The 6,655-nt window shown below is 38.3% G+C and overlaps 14 non-coding genes across 14 annotated transcripts; all 14 read right to left on the bottom strand.

Moving 5' to 3' along the window:
* Positions 1 to 284: 284 nt before the first annotated feature.
* Positions 285 to 403, bottom strand: LOC134307696 (5S ribosomal RNA). Its single transcript, XR_010010084.1, has one exon. It is a non-coding gene; the product is annotated as a 5S ribosomal RNA (ribosomal RNA).
* Positions 404 to 727: 324 nt separating this feature from the next.
* LOC134307694 (5S ribosomal RNA) lies at positions 728 to 846 on the bottom strand. The gene has a single exon (XR_010010083.1). It is a non-coding gene; the product is annotated as a 5S ribosomal RNA (ribosomal RNA).
* Positions 847 to 1,186: 340 nt separating this feature from the next.
* On the bottom strand, positions 1,187 to 1,305 carry LOC134307693 (5S ribosomal RNA). The gene has a single exon (XR_010010082.1). It is a non-coding gene; the product is annotated as a 5S ribosomal RNA (ribosomal RNA).
* Positions 1,306 to 1,580: 275 nt separating this feature from the next.
* On the bottom strand, positions 1,581 to 1,699 carry LOC134307710 (5S ribosomal RNA). Its single transcript, XR_010010098.1, has one exon. It is a non-coding gene; the product is annotated as a 5S ribosomal RNA (ribosomal RNA).
* Positions 1,700 to 2,266: 567 nt separating this feature from the next.
* Positions 2,267 to 2,385, bottom strand: LOC134307748 (5S ribosomal RNA). The gene has a single exon (XR_010010134.1). It is a non-coding gene; the product is annotated as a 5S ribosomal RNA (ribosomal RNA).
* Positions 2,386 to 2,685: 300 nt separating this feature from the next.
* On the bottom strand, positions 2,686 to 2,804 carry LOC134307709 (5S ribosomal RNA). Its single transcript, XR_010010097.1, has one exon. It is a non-coding gene; the product is annotated as a 5S ribosomal RNA (ribosomal RNA).
* Positions 2,805 to 3,120: 316 nt separating this feature from the next.
* LOC134307747 (5S ribosomal RNA) lies at positions 3,121 to 3,239 on the bottom strand. The gene has a single exon (XR_010010133.1). It is a non-coding gene; the product is annotated as a 5S ribosomal RNA (ribosomal RNA).
* A 308-nt stretch (positions 3,240 to 3,547) lies between these two features.
* Positions 3,548 to 3,666, bottom strand: LOC134307746 (5S ribosomal RNA). The gene has a single exon (XR_010010132.1). It is a non-coding gene; the product is annotated as a 5S ribosomal RNA (ribosomal RNA).
* A 328-nt stretch (positions 3,667 to 3,994) lies between these two features.
* Positions 3,995 to 4,113, bottom strand: LOC134307745 (5S ribosomal RNA). Its single transcript, XR_010010131.1, has one exon. It is a non-coding gene; the product is annotated as a 5S ribosomal RNA (ribosomal RNA).
* Positions 4,114 to 4,421: 308 nt separating this feature from the next.
* LOC134307707 (5S ribosomal RNA) lies at positions 4,422 to 4,540 on the bottom strand. Its single transcript, XR_010010095.1, has one exon. It is a non-coding gene; the product is annotated as a 5S ribosomal RNA (ribosomal RNA).
* A 451-nt stretch (positions 4,541 to 4,991) lies between these two features.
* Positions 4,992 to 5,110, bottom strand: LOC134307744 (5S ribosomal RNA). Its single transcript, XR_010010130.1, has one exon. It is a non-coding gene; the product is annotated as a 5S ribosomal RNA (ribosomal RNA).
* Positions 5,111 to 5,462: 352 nt separating this feature from the next.
* Positions 5,463 to 5,581, bottom strand: LOC134307742 (5S ribosomal RNA). The gene has a single exon (XR_010010128.1). It is a non-coding gene; the product is annotated as a 5S ribosomal RNA (ribosomal RNA).
* A 296-nt stretch (positions 5,582 to 5,877) lies between these two features.
* On the bottom strand, positions 5,878 to 5,996 carry LOC134307706 (5S ribosomal RNA). Its single transcript, XR_010010094.1, has one exon. It is a non-coding gene; the product is annotated as a 5S ribosomal RNA (ribosomal RNA).
* Positions 5,997 to 6,308: 312 nt separating this feature from the next.
* Positions 6,309 to 6,427, bottom strand: LOC134307741 (5S ribosomal RNA). Its single transcript, XR_010010127.1, has one exon. It is a non-coding gene; the product is annotated as a 5S ribosomal RNA (ribosomal RNA).
* Positions 6,428 to 6,655: the final 228 nt, after the last annotated feature.

Raw genomic sequence — 6,655 nt, 5'->3', positions numbered from 1 at the left:
ACACACGCGAGACAGATCCTGTTATAGCTAGTCAGCCAGCTATCTGAGTGCTAGCCAGCTATCTGGGCTGGAATTACATTGGAAGGCCTTTCATAGATTAGATAGATAGATAGATAGATAGATAGATAGATAGATAGATAGATAGATAGATAGATAGATAGATAGATAGATAGATAGATAGATAGATAGATAGATAGATAGATAGATAGATAGATAGATCCTTTATTATGCTAGCTAACTGCTAAATGACACTTCATGAATGGGGCTGAAACTCAAAAATAAAAAGCTTACAGCACTCAGTATTCCCAGGCAGTCTCCCATCTAGGTACTGACTGAGCCCAACCCTGCTTGGCTTCTGAGATCGGACGAGATCAGGCATTCCCAAGGTGGTTTGGCCGTAAGCGAAAGAAGCTGGATTTAAAGGCCTGTTATAGCTAGTCAGCCAGCTATCTGAGTGCTAGCCAGCTATCTGGGCTGGAATTACATTGGAAGGCCTTTCATAGATTAGATAGATAGATAGATAGATAGATAGATAGATAGATAGATAGATAGATAGATAGATAGATAGATAGATAGATAGATAGATAGATAGATAGATAGATAGATAGATAGATAGATAGATAGATAGATAGATAGATAGATAGATAGATAGATAGATAGATCCTTTATTATGCTAGCTAACTGCTAAATGACACTTCATGAATGGGGCTGAAACTCAAAAATAAAAAGCTTACAGCACTCAGTATTCCCAGGCAGTCTCCCATCTAGGTACTGACTGAGCCCAACCCTGCTTGGCTTCTGAGATCGGACGAGATCAGGCATTCCCAAGGTGGTTTGGCCGTAAGCGAAAGAAGCTGGATTTAAAGGCCTGTTATAGCTAGTCAGCCAGCTATCTGAGTGCTAGCCAGCTATCTGGGCTGGAATTACATTGGAAGGCCTTTCATAGATTAGATAGATAGATAGATAGATAGATAGATAGATAGATAGATAGATAGATAGATAGATAGATAGATAGATAGATAGATAGATAGATAGATAGATAGATAGATAGATAGATAGATAGATAGATAGATAGATAGATAGATAGATAGATAGATAGATAGATAGATAGATAGATAGATCCTTTATTATGCTAGCTAACTGCTAAATGACACTTCATGAATGGGGCTGAAACTCAAAAATAAAAAGCTTACAGCACTCAGTATTCCCAGGCAGTCTCCCATCTAGGTACTGACTGAGCCCAACCCTGCTTGGCTTCTGAGATCGGACGAGATCAGGCATTCCCAAGGTGGTTTGGCCGTAAGCGAAAGAAGCTGGATTTAAAGGCCTGTTATAGCTAGTCAGCCAGCTATCTGAGTGCTAGCCAGCTATCTGGGCTGGAATTACATTGGAAGGCCTTTCATAGATTAGATAGATAGATAGATAGATAGATAGATAGATAGATAGATAGATAGATAGATAGATAGATAGATAGATAGATAGATAGATAGATAGATAGATAGATAGATAGATAGATCCTTTATTATGCTAGCTAACTGCTAAATGACACTTCATGAATGGGGCTGAAACCAAAAATAAAAAGCTTACAGCACTCAGTATTCCCAGGCAGTCTCCCATCTAGGTACTGACTGAGCCCAACCCTGCTTGGCTTCTGAGATCGGACGAGATCAGGCGTTCCCAAGGTGGTTTGGCCGTAAGCGAAAGAAGCTGGATTTAAAGGCCTGTTATAGCTAGTCAGCCAGCTATCTGAGTGCTAGCCAGCTATCTGGGCTGGAATTACATTGGAAGGCCTTTCATAGATAGATAGATAGATAGATAGATAGATAGATAGATAGATAGATAGATAGATAGATAGATAGATAGATAGATAGATAGATAGATAGATAGATAGATAGATAGATAGATAGATAGATAGATAGATAGATAGATAGATAGATAGATAGATAGATAGATAGATAGATAGATAGATAGATAGATAGATAGATAGATAGATAGATAGATAGATAGATAGATAGATAGATAGATAGATAGATAGATAGATAGATAGATAGATAGATAGATAGATAGATAGATAGATAGATAGATAGATAGATAGATAGATAGATAGATAGATAGATAGATAGATAGATAGATAGATAGATAGATAGATAGATAGATAGATAGATAGATAGATAGATAGATAGATAGATAGATAGATAGATCCTTTATTATGCTAGCTAACTGCTAAATGACACTTCATGAATGGGGCTGAAACTCAAAAATAAAAAGCTTACAGCACTCAGTATTCCCAGGCAGTCTCCCATCTAGGTACTGACTGAGCCCAACCCTGCTTGGCTTCTGAGATCGGACGAGATCAGGCATTCCCAAGGTGGTTTGGCCGTAAGCGAAAGAAGCTGGATTTAAAGGCCTGTTATAGCTAGTCAGCCAGCTATCTGAGTGCTAGCCAGCTATCTGGGCTGGAATTACATTGGAAGGCCTTTCATAGATTAGATAGATAGATAGATAGATAGATAGATAGATAGATAGATAGATAGATAGATAGATAGATAGATAGATAGATAGATAGATAGATAGATAGATAGATAGATAGATAGATAGATAGATAGATAGATAGATAGATCCTTTATTATGCTAGCTAACTGCTAAATGACACTTCATGAATGGGGCTGAAACTCAAAAATAAAAAGCTTACAGCACTCAGTATTCCCAGGCAGTCTCCCATCTAGGTACTGACTGAGCCCAACCCTGCTTGGCTTCTGAGATCGGACGAGATCAGGCGTTCCCAAGGTGGTTTGGCCGTAAGCGAAAGAAGCTGGATTTAAAGGCCTGTTATAGCTAGTCAGCCAGCTATCTGAGTGCTAGCCAGCTATCTGGGCTGGAATTACATTGGAAGGCCTTTCATAGATTAGATAGATAGATAGATAGATAGATAGATAGATAGATAGATAGATAGATAGATAGATAGATAGATAGATAGATAGATAGATAGATAGATAGATAGATAGATAGATAGATAGATAGATAGATAGATAGATAGATAGATAGATAGATAGATCCTTTATTATGCTAGCTAACTGCTAAATGACACTTCATGAATGGGGCTGAAACTCAAAAATAAAAAGCTTACAGCACTCAGTATTCCCAGGCAGTCTCCCATCTAGGTACTGACTGAGCCCAACCCTGCTTGGCTTCTGAGATCGGACGAGATCAGGCATTCCCAAGGTGGTTTGGCCGTAAGCGAAAGAAGCTGGATTTAAAGGCCTGTTATAGCTAGTCAGCCAGCTATCTGAGTGCTAGCCAGCTATCTGGGCTGGAATTACATTGGAAGGCCTTTCATAGATTAGATAGATAGATAGATAGATAGATAGATAGATAGATAGATAGATAGATAGATAGATAGATAGATAGATAGATAGATAGATAGATAGATAGATAGATAGATAGATAGATAGATAGATAGATAGATAGATAGATAGATAGATCCTTTATTATGCTAGCTAACTGCTAAATGACACTTCATGAATGGGGCTGAAACTCAAAAATAAAAAGCTTACAGCACTCAGTATTCCCAGGCAGTCTCCCATCTAGGTACTGACTGAGCCCAACCCTGCTTGGCTTCTGAGATCGGACGAGATCAGGCATTCCCAAGGTGGTTTGGCCGTAAGCGAAAGAAGCTGGATTTAAAGGCCTGTTATAGCTAGTCAGCCAGCTATCTGAGTGCTAGCCAGCTATCTGGGCTGGAATTACATTGGAAGGCCTTTCATAGATTAGATAGATAGATAGATAGATAGATAGATAGATAGATAGATAGATAGATAGATAGATAGATAGATAGATAGATAGATAGATAGATAGATAGATAGATAGATAGATAGATAGATAGATAGATAGATAGATAGATAGATAGATAGATAGATAGATAGATAGATCCTTTATTATGCTAGCTAACTGCTAAATGACACTTCATGAATGGGGCTGAAACTCAAAAATAAAAAGCTTACAGCACTCAGTATTCCCAGGCAGTCTCCCATCTAGGTACTGACTGAGCCCAACCCTGCTTGGCTTCTGAGATCGGACGAGATCAGGCATTCCCAAGGTGGTTTGGCCGTAAGCGAAAGAAGCTGGATTTAAAGGCCTGTTATAGCTAGTCAGCCAGCTATCTGAGTGCTAGCCAGCTATCTGGGCTGGAATTACATTGGAAGGCCTTTCATAGATTAGATAGATAGATAGATAGATAGATAGATAGATAGATAGATAGATAGATAGATAGATAGATAGATAGATAGATAGATAGATAGATAGATAGATAGATAGATAGATAGATAGATAGATAGATAGATAGATAGATAGATAGATCCTTTATTATGCTAGCTAACTGCTAAATGACACTTCATGAATGGGGCTGAAACCCAAAAATAAAAAGCTTACAGCACTCAGTATTCCCAGGCAGTCTCCCATCTAGGTACTGACTGAGCCCAACCCTGCTTGGCTTCTGAGATCGGACGAGATCAGGCGTTCCCAAGGTGGTTTGGCCGTAAGCGAAAGAAGCTGGATTTAAAGGCCTGTTATAGCTAGTCAGCCAGCTATCTGAGTGCTAGCCAGCTATCTGGGCTGGAATTACATTGGAAGGCCTTTCATAGATAGATAGATAGATAGATAGATAGATAGATAGATAGATAGATAGATAGATAGATAGATAGATAGATAGATAGATAGATAGATAGATAGATAGATAGATAGATAGATAGATAGATAGATAGATAGATAGATAGATAGATAGATAGATAGATAGATAGATAGATAGATAGATAGATAGATAGATAGATAGATAGATAGATAGATAGATAGATAGATAGATAGATAGATAGATAGATAGATAGATAGATAGATAGATAGATAGATAGATAGATAGATAGATAGATAGATCCTTTATTATGCTAGCTAACTGCTAAATGACACTTCATGAATGGGGCTGAAACTCAAAAATAAAAAGCTTACAGCACTCAGTATTCCCAGGCAGTCTCCCATCTAGGTACTGACTGAGCCCAACCCTGCTTGGCTTCTGAGATCGGACGAGATCAGGCATTCCCAAGGTGGTTTGGCCGTAAGCGAAAGAAGCTGGATTTAAAGGCCTGTTATAGCTAGTCAGCCAGCTATCTGAGTGCTAGCCAGCTATCTGGGCTGGAATTACATTGGAAGGCCTTTCATAGATTAGATAGATAGATAGATAGATAGATAGATAGATAGATAGATAGATAGATAGATAGATAGATAGATAGATAGATAGATAGATAGATAGATAGATAGATAGATAGATAGATAGATAGATAGATAGATAGATAGATAGATAGATAGATAGATAGATAGATAGATAGATAGATAGATAGATAGATAGATCCTTTATTATGCTAGCTAACTGCTAAATGACACTTCATGAATGGGGCTGAAACTCAAAAATAAAAAGCTTACAGCACTCAGTATTCCCAGGCAGTCTCCCATCTAGGTACTGACTGAGCCCAACCCTGCTTGGCTTCTGAGATCGGACGAGATCAGGCATTCCCAAGGTGGTTTGGCCGTAAGCGAAAGAAGCTGGATTTAAAGGCCTGTTATAGCTAGTCAGCCAGCTATCTGAGTGCTAGCCAGCTATCTGGGCTGGAATTACATTGGAAGGCCTTTCATAGATTAGATAGATAGATAGATAGATAGATAGATAGATAGATAGATAGATAGATAGATAGATAGATAGATAGATAGATAGATAGATAGATAGATAGATAGATAGATAGATAGATAGATAGATAGATAGATAGATCCTTTATTATGCTAGCTAACTGCTAAATGACACTTCATGAATGGGGCTGAAACTCAAAAATAAAAAGCTTACAGCACTCAGTATTCCCAGGCAGTCTCCCATCTAGGTACTGACTGAGCCCAACCCTGCTTGGCTTCTGAGATCGGACGAGATCAGGCGTTCCCAAGGTGGTTTGGCCGTAAGCGAAAGAAGCTGGATTTAAAGGCCTGTTATAGCTAGTCAGCCAGCTATCTGAGTGCTAGCCAGCTATCTGGGCTGGAATTACATTGGAAGGCCTTTCATAGATTAGATAGATAGATAGATAGATAGATAGATAGATAGATAGATAGATAGATAGATAGATAGATAGATAGATAGATAGATAGATAGATAGATAGATAGATAGATAGATAGATAGATAGATAGATAGATAGATAGATAGATAGATAGATCCTTTATTATGCTAGCTAACTGCTAAATGACACTTCATGAATGGGGCTGAAACTCAAAAATAAAAAGCTTACAGCACTCAGTATTCCCAGGCAGTCTCCCATCTAGGTACTGACTGAGCCCAACCCTGCTTGGCTTCTGAGATCGGACGAGATCAGGCATTCCCAAGGTGGTTTGGCCGTAAGCGAAAGAAGCTGGATTTAAAGGCCTGTTATAGCTAGTCAGCCAGCTATCTGAGTGCTAGCCAGCTATCTGGGCTGGAATTACATTGGAAGGCCTTTCATAGATTAGATAGATAGATAGATAGATAGATAGATAGATAGATAGATAGATAGATAGATAGATAGATAGATAGATAGATAGATAGATAGATAGATAGATAGATAGATAGATAGATAGATAGATAGATAGATA

This window comes from Trichomycterus rosablanca, unplaced genomic scaffold, assembly GCF_030014385.1.
Source record: "Trichomycterus rosablanca isolate fTriRos1 unplaced genomic scaffold, fTriRos1.hap1 scaffold_329, whole genome shotgun sequence".
Lineage (NCBI taxonomy): Eukaryota > Metazoa > Chordata > Actinopteri > Siluriformes > Trichomycteridae > Trichomycterus > Trichomycterus rosablanca.
Note: the sequence above shows the minus strand (reverse complement) of the source record. Positions and strands in the feature narration are given on the sequence as shown.